General features: G+C 36.4%; 1 protein-coding gene and 1 long non-coding RNA gene across 2 annotated transcripts in view; both read right to left on the bottom strand.

Moving 5' to 3' along the window:
- The window catches only part of LOC144960789 (uncharacterized), a 5,859-nt gene extending 2,014 nt beyond the window's left edge, over positions 1–3,845 (bottom strand). The window contains exons 1-2 of the long non-coding RNA XR_013642939.1: positions 3,806–3,845; positions 433–752 (exon numbers count right to left, since the gene is read on the bottom strand). This is a non-coding gene — a long non-coding RNA (uncharacterized LOC144960789). The remainder of the gene's footprint in view (positions 1–432; positions 753–3,805) is intronic.
- LOC144960786 (perlucin-like) overlaps positions 1–15,000 on the bottom strand; it is a 217,675-nt gene that overhangs the window by 119,119 nt on the left and 83,556 nt on the right. The gene's annotated exons all lie outside the window — the stretch shown is intronic.

Below are 15,000 nucleotides of genomic sequence, written 5' to 3'. Positions count from 1 at the left end.
ACCATGACGTAAAGAAAGTAAACTCAAGTTTGATATTTGTGGATATGAATTCAATTTCCCTAACCTAGTGTATCCCGACATAATACCGCTTTGAGGCGGTGGGTCACATTTTGCTGAACAATATTATGCATAGAATGTACTTGTTAATCTTTTGTTTGAGTAAGAAAAATCTATTTTTGTGTTGGGTGGATGTGACGTTTTGGGGAAAATTCTGAAATTGGCTGGTTAGGAGAGGGTTAAATAATAAAAAATCTCAGCGTCCTTCGTCAGAATGATAAACATGTTAACGAACTGACCAATTTCCATAGCAGAGAGTTTTCTAATTTTCCCTGTAGTTGAGACACACACACACACACACACACACACACAGACAGACAGACGAACAGACAGACAGGCTTGCTCATTCTTTCTTTTATTATTATAGACGATTACCGTGTTTCCTGCGTACTCCGGAGGGTTACTTATTATTTTCGAGTCCTTAGAGAGACAGTGTCCAAGCTTCTTATGCGTATCGTCTTTCTTAGTACACAGTCCGTTAGAGATATAGTACTTTTTTTTCAGTGCAAAGTCATAAATGACATCATAGTGACGGTTCTTCTCATGGAGTTTTTGTTTGTTGTAATCAGCACTAAGTCTCCGAGTTACCCCGTTGTGCGTGACGTCCGCCGTGAATACCGCATCCCTGCAGCAAGCAGACGCGAAGGACGGCGCCATTAAAGCAACAAGAACCAAAATTGGCAGCATTTTCCTTCCTGTTGAAACAAAACAGATATAAAAGGATTAAAATTAAATCATTAGCTTTTTACTTTTAGAAGTCTTCATATAATACGTGACCCACCGCCTCAAAGCGGTATTATGTCGGGATACACTAGGTTAGGGAAATTGAATTCATATCCACAAATATCAAACTTGGGTTTACTTTCTTTACGTCATGGTGGAATATAAATACTATTTATTGCTTTGCAAAAACTTCTAAGGTCCGATTTCTCATCATTCTATCTCTAAATTTACATTTTTTGGTTATGAATCATCCCGACATAATACCGTTTTGAGACGGAGGGTCAAATATTCGCTTTAATGGTTGATAATATTTTCTTAAACGAATTGCTTTAATGTATGGGATTGTTTAGGAATTGATGTTCGGCCGTAACTAATCATTAACCAATCAGAATATTTCCTACCATTTACCCCATTCCGTCCCATTATCATTGACTGTTTATTTCCTGTTAACAAAAAGGCCTGAGCTACCCTCAGTACGTGCCAAACACCCAAATCGGTCAGCACCAGTAAGTCAGTATTTCTCATCACATTATTTTGACACAATGATCATCATCATCATAGCGTGTCGCTCCAACACCGAACCCACTCCACAGCATCTGTGGAGCAGACTCTCAGGTCATGGTCAGTGCAGCTGGGCCCATCCTGGCATTCTCTAACCAAAATGGGTATCAACACAAATAATTAAAAATTTTCACCATAAATGTTGTTTTTTAACCTATAATGACGATACAGAATGATTAAAACCACCCAATATTGGTGATTAAAATTTTTTTTGAAAAGACCCAAACCGCCCCTTAAGTGAATGCAATATCCTTATGTATTTAACCCTCTCATTACCAACTATGGGGAAATCGCCACATTCGTTACGATACAACCAACATTTTTCTTATTCAAATTTCTTTTGTACATCATACAATTTAAAGAAAATGAACAGTGTGTTGTAGACCATGTTTTCCTAAAGAAATTATGTATCGCAAGAATTTTACTGCTATTATTATTTCTGAGTGATAAAAAATCTTCTTTCGTGTTAGTTGGGTGTGAAATTTTGGGGAAAATCTTGAAAATGGCTGGTGAGGAGAGGGTTAATTCATCACTATATTATGTTACAGTGAATGACATAATCAGGCGGATGGTGAAAAAGTTTGAACTGAGATATTGCCAAGTTTAGTTAGAAGGTCAATTTTGATCAAAAATGAGTTCTTGTCATAAATGATTAAATCAACCCTTTTTGTACATCTTCGGGAAATATCAAAGCTTAATTTTACTTCCAGATATTTTAAATAGCTGGTCAAGTTGAAAACGTATGAAATTTGAGAAAAGTTGCTGGATACCTTTCCCATACATCTGACCATAACTTCATGAAAAATCACCCGATTTACTTCAAACAAAGATTAAAATGCTCTGGTGAGCATATTTTTTTCAGAATAAAAAAAATTATGCAAACCCAAAATTTTCACCTTCCGAGTGATTATGTCGTGCACTCACAAATATAATAGCACAATGATGTGTTGTACCTAGACATTAGCACCAGTCTTCGATGTAAGTTATTTCTCAAAGTAAGCACTATTCTGTTTTTACTCTGATAGAATAAGGGGGTCCCGGTAGCTCACTTTCTACAGCACTAGCTTCACAATCAAAGGGAATTAGAGCGATCGAGATTTTGACCTGGTGGAAATTTTTTTTTTTTTTACGAAAGACTAGCGTCCTATCCAGAGGGTAGCAAGCAATACTCTTCAACAGTCGTAACGACACTTCCTTCCTAATGACGCATGGTAACTTAGTAACACTGGCTCTAAACTATCGGAACAATGGCGGACGCCGGTATGAAATATTTCCCCGGCGAGCATAAAAGAGTATCCAGAGGGGGAAAAAAACATAAATTTGATCATGTTTTGACTTTTACACATTCTGATCACAAGGCATATGAAAAATTCAACCAGCATGAAGAATAAAAAGAATTGATTTTCTTTGTTTAGAACCAAGCTGGCTGCCGTTGCCGGGCGACGTGACACCAGACTACTGAATCCAATTGCAATAGGATTCAATAGTCGTAACGTCACTTCCTTCCTAATGACACATGGTAACTTAGTAACACTGGCTCTAAACTATCGGAACAATGGCGGACGTCCTTATGAAATATTTCTCCAACGAGCATAAAAATAAAAGTGTATCCAGAGAAGAAAAACATGATTAAATATGATCTTGTTTTGACTTTTATACATTCTGATCACATGACAAATGAAAAGTTTTATCCAGGTTAAAGAATAAAAAGTAATGATTTTCTTTGTTGAGAACCAAGATGGCCGCCGTTGCCGGGCGGCGTGACATTAGACTACTGAATCCAATTGCAATTGTAGAATTAGACAATGTCTTCTCCGTTGAATTCCCTGGTAGTCGTATCCAGTGCGATGGTGACGAGAGGGCTGATGTTAAATACAAAATGTCAGTAGCACAAACAAAATTCAACTCTCGATCCCATATGTGACCCTCCATCTCAAAACGGTATTATGCCGGGATGATTCAGACCCCAAATAGTGAATTTAGAGATAGAATGATGAGAAATTGGAGCTTAGAAGATTTTGCAAAGCAAGAAATAGTCTTTATACTCCACCAGAACGTACATAAATTAAACCCAAGTTGGATATTTATGGCTATGAATTCAATTTCCCTTAACGAGTGGATCCCGACATAATACCGCTTTGATACGGTGGGTCACATGTGATATATTTTGATTATCAAAAAGACACTCTTCTACATATCACGTGATATCATTGCAAAATAATGCGTTTTAAAACTTATTGAATTGGTTATGAACAATCTAAGAAAATTACTTTGAGTGGTGAAATACAGGTATTCTTTCACGGGCTCGTAAGTTATTTTTCCGCGATAAAAAATAATTCTAACCCGTGAAAGAATCTGTTATTATATCATGGACTACTTGTCTTTTGTTGCCGTGAAGTTTGAAGAGAGAATACAATGATAACTTTTTCAAAGTACAACAAAGCGTTTTAAGAAAGATGCTTACCGTTATGTCGAAGTTGTATTCACTGGGATGTGCTCCGGATTTGCCTCAGATGATGAAATCAACGTTTAGATCGTTAATTTATAGTTGTCAGATTGATGACGACATAATGTGTCAGCATTAATTATTTTGAGTTTTGTTTGTCGTACTTTAACACTAATGTGTTTTAATAGGGAAACGCTAAGAATTATTTGTCCCGAAAAGGAGAATCTTGCAAATTTGCGGAATTTAAGTTTAATGTTATCTTAAGGTTATTTATCCACGTCCTCGTGAAGGCCTTTTTCGGGAAAGATACATTTAGTAACACCACGTGACCACAATGTATACACAATTTTGTAGACAAAGAGCTATAGGCGCCCTAACTTGCCATATATTCTTGCGGGAATCGTATATCGGGTTTGCCATACATATTATGCCAAGAAGTTGGCAAAAAGTTTCTTTCTATGTAATCGCGGTACGATCGCCGAACAGGCACTGCTGGGTCGCTCCATGCGTTAATCGCAGATGATTTTTGCCCACACACGGTGAGATATTTTTTAAGGTGATCGGCGATCGGGGGCGTGGCAGTATAAAAAAAGTGGACAATCTTTTTTCGGATTTTCGCTGTTTTCACGTCGAATTCCTGATCAGCGTCAAATTTACAACAGATTTGATACCAAGAACTGTGTGTTTACTCCAATTATTGGTGAAATTATAAATAAATTTTAATTAATAGTGAGGTTACGTGGCCGACAGAACCGATCCCAGTTACTGTCTGTTATTCTATCTTTCGTCTTGCGCACAATAGTGATTACTTCTCACTAAATTATATCAATTAGACTGTTGAAGGAACGAAATTGACATTATTCCACTCTTTGTTATTGTATTAAGGCAGTCATTTTGGTAATTAGTTCTCACTAAATTATATCAATCAGACTTTTAACGTTCAAGTTTACTCGTAGTTTTGTTTGACGGTACGTTATTTCCGACTGGCGGATGTTGTGAGCATTTTACCTAAACTCATAGCAACAATAACCGTACAAGATATTCGCATCATATATAGCAATAGCTATAATAATCTAACATGTCGAGAGAGAGAGAGAGAGAGAGAGAGGGGGGGGGGGGGAGAGAGAGAGAGAGAGAGAGAGAGAGAGAGAGAGAGAGAGAGAGAGAGAGAGAAAATTTGCTTGCGCTATATATACCGCTATATTCAATAAAGGTGCTCAAGTCACTTTATAAGGGTCCTTGGCCAACATAAAAACATGTTAGACTAGACATGACTGTTAAGCGATATTGCAATTGTTTCCCGACAGAGACGTCGATGTAAACAGCGAGGTACTCATTTTAACAGTGAACAAGGTGAGAGAATGCGAGTAAAGAGCCTTTTCCAAGGACTCAATTATCCGCCACTCAGAGCGGGACTCGAACCCAGTACCGTCCGATCCAAAGGCGAGTGTCATATCACAAGACCACATGCATAGCCGCACAAAAAAGTGATGAGAGAATAGATACATATGTATTGAAGGAGGAGAGAGCGGATAGAGTGAGTAAAGTTCTTGGATATTTATAGAAGGAACCAAATTGACGTCACTCATCTCACTGTTATTGTTTTTAGACACCCATGTTTATGATTAGTTCCCATTAAAATATATCAGACTATAACGTTCAAGGTTCCATGTAGATTTTTGGGCTGGAGTGAATTTTCTGGCTGGCGGACTTTGTGAGTATTTTAATTTAACATAGAGCATCAATAGAAGGAATGAATTTGACGTTAGTCAACCCGTTGTTATTGCTTTTAGACAGCCATTTTTATAATTAACTTATCACTAAGTTATATCAATCAGACTATGAACGTTCGAGTTTGCAGTTTTCTGTGTTAATATGTTACACCCCGATGGAGATGTCGTGAGTATTTTTCCAATACGCATAACATCAATGATTTGCAATCCGATTTAAGTTTAAAAGCAACGTTGACCACGGAAATTTTTCCATTTTGTGGACAATAAAGATTTGTTATTTATCGTCATAATTATTATTATTATATTATATTATTATTATTATATTATTATTATATTATTATTATTATTATTATTATTATTATTATTATTATTATTATTATTATTTTATTATTATATATCATTATCATTATTATTATTATTATTATTATTATTATCATTATCATTATTATTATTATTATTATTATTATTATTATTATTATTATTATTATTATTATTATTATTATTATTATTATTATTATTATTATTATTATTATTATTATTTATAAAACAAATCGACAGTGCTCCAGTGGCAGGTAAATCGGGTACTCCTCGGACTACTCGCATTCGCCCCCCCCCCCCCCCCCCTCCAACCACCACACACACGCACACAGCACGCAGGGTGTTGTTTGTAGATTATAATTCAGGGTTACAATGCCCACCCGTGTCATCACGTACTCACGTCTTTTTGGCATCTGTCAATCCCAAATTATGCCTGTGTCAAGTGGACCGTGATGTCGCGTCAACGAGGAGAATAAAAACAGTACAACCAAAAAACAAAAAAACTTAAAAAGGGTTATAATGATAATAACTGTCATAATATGTCATTACAATGGAAATTACGAAAGTCGGAAAACTGTTTTATTTTTTATGGAATCCATTATAAATTTTACGGTGATCAAGAACGAAACATTTTGTTCGTCTACCTCTTCCTGAAAATTTATAAAAGTATTATTTTTAAAAAAATACAGCATTTATTTGGCGGAATAACCACTAGACGTGCTCAAAGCGCTTTACAAGTGTCCCAAGCCAACAGGAATACTAGACATGACGCCTGTCAGGCGATATTAGATTTTTTTTCCGACAAAGACAACGAACGGCCATGTACTCATTTTACACCTGAGTACGGTGAGAGAATGTGAGTAAAGAGCCTTTTCCAAGGACTCAACCCTGCGCCACTCAGAGCGGGTCTCGAAACCTGGACCTTCCGATCCAAAAGCGAGAGTCATACCACTAGACCCCATCACAGAACAGGGAGGGGCACTGTTCTGTCGGCCACATAGCCTCAATATTAATTAAAATGTATTTCTAATTTCATCAATTTTTGGAGTAAAAACATAGTTCTTGGTATCAACCTATTGTAAATTTGACGCTGATCACGAATCTTACGTCAAAACAGCGAAAATTCGAAAAATATTGTCCAATGTTTTTATACTGCCACGCCCCCGATCGCCGATCGCCTCGAAAAATATTAAGCAAGGCGGGCTTTGCGAGCGACCGACCGTCCCTCTCCTTGTCGGCCAGGTATTTGGCCACCCACATTGCGTTTTCACCCCGGTTAGCCTGATCGGCGTTCGAACCACGATCATAACCGTGCGTGTATGGAGTCTTTTAGAGTTATTGTTCTTAGGGAGCGGTCCGGGTACAGACCAGAGAGAGGGGCTGTGTATGTTCGTTTGTGCGGTATGTGTGCGTGTGTGTACTCAATTCACAGTCAGCTAATCTGGCCTTAGAGAACAACTCCATCATGAAGCCGAATATGACCCCTACCACCACCACTACTACTACAACTACTACTACTACTACTACTACCACTACTACTACTACTACTACTACTACTACTACTACTACTACTACTACTACTACTACTACTACTACTACTACTACTACTACTACTACTATACTACTACTACTACTACTACTACTACTACTACTACTACTACTACTACTACTACTACTACTACTACTACTATTACTACTACTATTTACTACTACTACTACTACTACTACTACTACTACTACTACTACTACTAACTACAAACTACTACTACACTACTACTATAAAAATAATAATAATAGTAATAATAATAATAATAATAATAATAGTAATAATAATAATAACAAACACACAACACACACACACACACACAACTCAAACTCACACAAAACATACACACACACACAACACAAACACACACACACACAAACAAATGAGTCGATAGATAGAAGGATGAATACGATAAATAATGGATGGATGGATGGATGGATGGATGGGATGAATGTGTAGATGGATGGATAGGTGAATAGATTGTTGGGTGGAAAGACAGGTAGATAGATAGATAGATGGATAGATAGATAGATAGATAGATAGATAGATAGATAGATAGATAGATAGATAGATAGATAGATAGATAGATAGATGGAATTAATAGATGGATGGATAGGTGGGTGAATAGATAGATGGATTGATTGATGGGTCGGAGAGAGAGAGAGAGAGAGAGAGAGAGAGAGAGAGAGAGAGAGAGAGAGAGAGAGAGAGAGTTGGAAGATTGATGAATAGGTGAGATGGTCGATGGCTGGACAATCTGAAGTCTCTCGCCTCATTGTTATTTATCTGTAAAGAATGAACATCTACGATTTCATCAAAGGTAGAAGACAACATAGGCAAACGAAATTTCACTTTTCTATTCAAATCTTTAAAATATAAATTAGAAGACAGCTTAAATTTTTTACAAAGCTATTTTTGGAGGTACAATCGTTTAGATATGCGCGTCACTTGGTAAACAGTTCTAAAACAAAACAAGTAGCAACAGATGTGTCATTTGTTACTGAATTATCATGTGTAATATGATGAAACACTTCAATTCAATTCTAATCAACGTTTATTGTGGGCAGTTAGCCAATTCAGGATAAAATAAATACAGTAAAACTATTAACAAAATCAATAAAATCATATTACTGTGAATGTTGTCGGTGGTGATGATGATGATGATGATGATGACGACGATGACGACGACGACGATGATGATGATGATGATGATGATGATGATGATGATCGTGTGCAATGAACTCTCCTATATTTTTACACACATTTTAAATCAGTCCCTAAGAAACAGGCATAATACCAAGAATATGGAAAGCTTCAAAAATAATTCCCGTCCCAAAACATCAAAAGCCAAAGAAATGAATGATTTTCGTGCTGTGGCACTGACATCCACCCCGATGAAATGTCTAGAAAAGATTATCCAGCAAATATTTCTTCAACAAAGTACACAACAACATCTAGACAAAAACCAATTTATTGCTTACAAATCAGGGCGTGGGATGGACGACGCGATATTATTAGTGTTTACTCATAACACTTACAAACACTAAGACACTCCAAAGAGGTATGTCAGAACCCTATGCGTAAATGTTTCGACTGCAATCACCCAGCCTCACAAACAACTGGCCATGGATGTTTAAAAAGTATGCCGACGATACCGCCACAACAACCGGAGATGACGTATTCAATTATTATAGCGAAATTGAAAGATTGATGGCCGATGCTCCGACTGGTGCTAAGGGGTCGACACACATGGAAACAAGTGGAGAGGACAGCGCAAAGAAGAGTCAAATGGCGAAACATCATTGATGGCCGATGCTCCGACTCTCTCTCTCTCTCTCTCTCTCTCTCTCTCTCTCTCTCTCTCTCTCTCTCTCTCTCTCTCTCTCTCTCTCTCTCTCTCTCCCTCTCTCTCTCTCTCTCTCTCTCTCTCTCTCTCTCTCTTCATTCCCTTATTTTTATATCAATTTTGTTTGTCATATGGCTCAGTGTCTTTGTTTTGTTATGAGATTTCACGGTTTTGAATCGGTCCATTCTGGAGTCTTCTGATAAGGGGGCGACAGCCAGAATGATTTTTTTTATGGATAGGGGGTGGGGTGTGTGTGTTTTTTTTTCTTTATTTGTTTGGGAATTTATCTATTTAATCAATATTAATGTACATTTTCAGTCACCTGCATATGCCCCCTCCCCCTCCCCCCTCATTGCTCTTGCCTAGACAATACGTTTGGTCCCTGTTTGAATCGGTGTTTTATTTATAAAAAAAAAAAATTGAGTGAGAGAATGTGAGTAAAGAGCCTTCTCCAAGGACTCAACTATGCGCCGAACGAGGCTCGAACCCAGGACCTTCCGATCCGAAAGCGAGTGTCATACCACTATACTCGACCACATAGCCGCATTTATTTTGTTGTTCTGTCTATTTTTGGCCTTCTTACTTTTGGATGCCTATAAGTTTCGCGCTGTTACTTTCACTGGCATTGAATTTAAAATATAAATGATTGCTGTGTGATAACTCCAAATCAAACACACATAACATCCGATGTTTATTCGTTTGAAATTTGGTTCTTATCATTTGGTGTTTGTTGACTATAGATAATAATAATAATAATAATAATAATAATAATAATAATAATAATAATAATAATTATTATTATTATTATTATTATTATTATTATTATCATTATTATTATTATCATTATTATTATTATTATTATTATTATTATTATTATTATTATTATTATTATTATTATTATTATTATTATTATTATTATAATACTTTATTGCATCCCAAAAAGGAATTTTGTACAGACATGTTATAATTTACACAATAAGATAAAAATACAATGGAAATAGGATGTATATAGAAAAACCATAACCAGAGCTGCGCTTTATAATATGAATAATTTCAACACTGTAAAATAGTTAAAACTGTCACTATACATTGAAAATTGAAAAGATTGCAAAACAAATAGATTAATATTTATATTTTTTGAAAGTAAAAATGCGAAATAATTATATAAAATGATTAATGCTTGTTGTTATAAGCAGATGACCTAATACAATTGTGCCGCAGTGACCCGAAGCAGTTTTGGAATAAAATAAAAAAAGAGGGAGAGATTAGTCACGGGTAATTGTGATTTTACTACGCACTTCCGTACCATGAACAATATTCAATCCCCACTTGGCTCGGGTGAAAGTGAAGTGAGCAAATGGGAAAAAAGTCACGATGCCCATCATGATGAATGGTTGGACGGGGATATAAACATAAACGAATTAGAGTATAGTATCAAAAGCTTGAAAAATAACAAAAGTGCGGGGTACGATTGAATTCTTAATGAATTTATAAAATATGAAGGTAGTGCTCTTCGTCAAGTTCTACTTAAGATTTTTAAGAAAGTATTTAGCAGTGGTATATTTCCCCAACAATGGGCGGTTGGTGAAATCATACCCATATACAAAAAGGGGGATATTAATAATCCAGACAACTACCGAGGCATTACGCTGTTAAGTTGTATTGGTAAACTTTTCACTACAATATTAAATCGGAGATTATGTACTTGGGCAGAATTAAATCACGTCATTTCATAAAATCAGTTTGGGTTTAGAAAACAAAGAGGAACAACAGACTGCATATTTATCTTACATGGTTTATTAGAATTATTTTTAAACAACTCTAAGCCCTTATATTGTGCTTTTATTGACTTAAAACAAGCATTTGACAGTGCTAATAGAAGGGCTCTGTGGTTTAAGTTACACAAGAACAAAGTCAGTTGTAAAGTCACAAACATTCTTCAAAATATGTACAGTAAAATAAAACTTTGCATCAAACAGTCAATTTTCAAATCCACTACGGACACGTGCGATGACCCTCATGATGAATGTTTCTTCACATCAACAAATGGGGTTCTTCAGGGAGAGTCTCTATCTCCGTTTCTTTTCTCTGTGTTTATAAATGACATTAACGAACCTTTTGAACAGCATAACGACATAGGTGTAAACATTAACTCATTGTTGTTAACTGTCCTTTTATTTGCCGATGATATGGTTTTATTCAGTGAAACCAGAACTGGTTTACAACGAGGACTTAATTGTCTAAGTGATTACTGTTACAAATGGGGTTTGCGCGTTAACGCAACAAAAATCAAATGCGTTGCCTTTAAAAGAGGTGGAAAGATCGGGATGATGGACAGGTGGTTTTATAGAGACAAATTATTAGAAACAGTAGGGCAATTCAAGTATCTGGGGTTTATGTTTGGTAGTAGTGGAAAATTTACGAAAGGAATACAGAACCTTGTAGACCTAGGTCGTAGAGCAATGTTTAACTTATATTCTCTGCTCCACCAATATCAGGAATTATCACCTTCCACCCAACTCCATCTGTTTAATACTCTAATATCACCAATGCTTAATTGTTCCTGCGAAATATGGGGCTATTGTGAAGCTGTAAAAATGGAACAAATGCATTTAGGTTTCTTAAAATCCATACTGGGGGTAAGGAAATCTACACCGTCAGATTTCGTATATCATGAATTAAAAGTATTCCCATTAATCAACCAGAGATTAATAAGAGTAATTAAATACTTGTTTAAAATTTTAAAACTACAAGAAAACAATCCAGTCAAGATAATTTATAATACATTATTAACACAGGCTACAGAGCATATATCATGTACTAACTGGGTAACTTTGCTAAAAGGAATGTTGTGTAAATATGGTTTTGGATACGTTTGGGTTAATCAATACGTTGAAAATGAGAATATGTTTTTACATACTTTCAGTCAACGCCTTAGGGATATTTTTTTTACAAAAATGTAAAGAGGAGATAAGATCAACTAGCGATCATAGACTTTATAAACATTTGGACAATGACAATTCTGTACGCTATATATTCGAGATCAAAGAAAAAGTAATTCGATTCGCCATTACAAAAATTAGATTAGGTTCTCATAATTTTATGTGCGAAAGGGGGAGATGGCAGAGACCAAAAATTGATTTTCCTTCTAGGCTCTGTATAAATTGTAACTCAATTGAAGATGAGTACCACATAATCTGTGAATGCAGACGGTATAACTATTTCAGAGGAAAATATTTACCTAAATATTTAATTGAAAAGCCCAATATGTACAAGTTTATACAATTTATAAATAACTTCACAGGGACAGAATTGCGAAGATTTGGAATTTTTTGTCGAAAAGTTTTGATCGAATATGAAAAAAATGTTAGTTAGGCACCTGGTATCACTGGAGAATTTCAATACATTTGATTTTTAAAATTTTTATTTTTTTTAATTCATTGTAGTATGCGTCAATGTATAAGATTATGACATATATTATTTGAATATTTCGTCTATTAGTCATGATTGAATCCTTTGAATTAACTTTTTTTCTCACTGTTTGTTGTACAAGTGATTTCGTAGATCAGAGTGTGTGTGGGTGTATGTATGTGTGTGTATGTATGTGTGTGTGTGTATGTATGTGTGTGTATTTGTGTGGGTGGGTGGATATGTGTGTAGGAAGGGCGTGTGTGATTGTCAGTCATTATAATCGAGCATGTCTTGAGCTTGACACGCATATGAGAAATATTAGATTAATGTATATATGTACAATTCGTATTTTTCGCTACTTGTAATGTATGAGTATCTTGTGACATTAGATAATGGTTGGTAATCAATGAAGATCATCGTCACTACCGTTGTTGTTGACATCATTAGAATTGTCTGTTCTGTTGATTTTCACTCTCACTGTTCATTGTTATTATTGCTAGTTTTATTATGATAATGATAACGATGGTGGTAGTGATGGTGATGATGGCAGTAACGGTGGTGATAGCGTTAATGATATTATTGATTCTGTTATTATTATTGTTATTGTTGCCATTATTAGAATTATTATTAGTGGTAATAGTGGTGGTGCTAGTGGAAGTGGTGGTAGTAGTGGTGGTGGTAGTAGTAGTAGCAACGGTAGTGGTAGTAGTAGTAGTAGTAGTAGTAGTAGTAGTAGTAGTAGTAGTAGTAGTAGTAGTAGTAGTAGTAGTAGTAGTGGTAGTGGTGGTGGTAGTAGCAGTAGCAGTAGTAGTGGCAGTAGTGGTGGTGGTTGGGGTAGTAGTAGTAGTAGTAGTAGTAGTAGTAGTAGTAGTAGTAGTAGTTAGTAGTAGAAGTAGTAGTAGTAGTAGTAGTAGTAGTAGTAGTAGTAGTAGTAGTAGTGGTGGTGGTGGTGGTGTTAGTAGTAGTAGTAGTAGTAGTAGTAGTAGTAGTAGTAGTAGTAGTAGTAGTAGTAGTAGTAGTAGTGGTGGTGGTGGTGGTGTTAGTAGTAGTAGTAGTAGTAGTAGTAGTAGTAGTAGTAGTAGTAGTAGTAGTAGTAGTAGTAGTGGTGGTGGTGGTGGTGGTGGTGTTAGAAGTAGTAGTAGTAGTAGTAGTAGTAGTAGTAGTAGTAGTAGTAGTAGTAGTAGTAGTAGTAGTGGTGGTGGTGGTGGCGGCGGTGGTGTTAGAAGTAGTAGTAGTAGTAGTAGTAGTAGTAGTAGTAGTAGTAGTAGTAGTAGTAGTAGTAGTAGTAGTAGTAGTAGTAGCAGCAGTCGTGGTAGTGATAGCAGGGGGGGGGGGGTAGTAATAGTGGTAGTAGTAGTAGTGGTGGTAGTAGAAGTAGTAATAGTCGTAATAGTAGTGGTGGTAGTAGTGGTGGTAGTGGTAGTAGTAGTGGTTGTGGTAGTAGTTGTAGATGTAGTAGACGTAATAGTAGTGGTGGTTGTAGTGGTGTTGGTAGTAGTAGTAGTAACAAGATATGAAGTGAGTAGAAAAGTGCCAGAAGACAATAGAGAATAAAAATTTTTCGCGGCGGTGGTGGGGTTTGAACCTGCGACCTTATTGGTACGACAACTCCGCCTGGCAGGTGAGAGCGTGGCTCTACCGTGTGAGCTATCCACGAACACAAAAATATTCGTTTCAAACCCAAGTCATTTCTAGATCCCTCTCTCACCCACTTCTGGGACCGCCGATTCGTTCGCCCACCACCATCGCGAAGTATTTTGACCAGCAGTTAAGCTTAATAGCCAATATTCTCAACACAAACATATAACATAGAAACGATTGAGACATTGAGTATGCTCCGGTGTATGGGGTGAATTTTTAATTCAGAAAAGTGAGTGGAGCAGGCACTTATGTTGGTAACAACAAGATATGAAGTGAGTAGAAAAGTGCCAGAAGACAATAGAGAATAAAAATTTTTCGCGGCGGTGGTGGGGTTTGAACCTGCGACCTTATTGGTACGACAACTCCGCCTGGCAGGTGAGAGCGTGGCTCTACCGTGTGAGCTATCCACGAACACAAAAATATTCGTTTCAAACCCAAGTCATTTCTAGATCCCTCTCTCACCCACTTCTGGGACCGCCGATTCGTTCGCCCACCACCATCGCGAAGTATTTTGACCAGCAGTTAAGCTTAATAGCCAATATTCTCAACACAAACATATAACATAGAAACGATTGAGACATTGAGTATGCTCCGGTGTATGGGGTGAATTTTTAATTCAGAAAAGTGAGTGGAGCAGGCACTTATGTTGGTAACAACAAGATATGAAGTGAGTAGAAAAGTGCCAGAAGACAATAGAGAAAAAAATTTTTTATTGTAC

The sequence above is a fragment of the Berghia stephanieae genome, chromosome 15 (genome assembly GCF_034508935.2).
Source record: "Berghia stephanieae isolate SIO BIC M18660-M18661 chromosome 15, UCSD_Bste_1.3, whole genome shotgun sequence".
NCBI classification, from domain to species: Eukaryota; Metazoa; Mollusca; class Gastropoda; order Nudibranchia; family Aeolidiidae; genus Berghia; species Berghia stephanieae.
The sequence above is the reverse complement of the archived record's forward strand: the minus strand, read 5'-3'. Positions and strand labels throughout refer to the sequence as shown.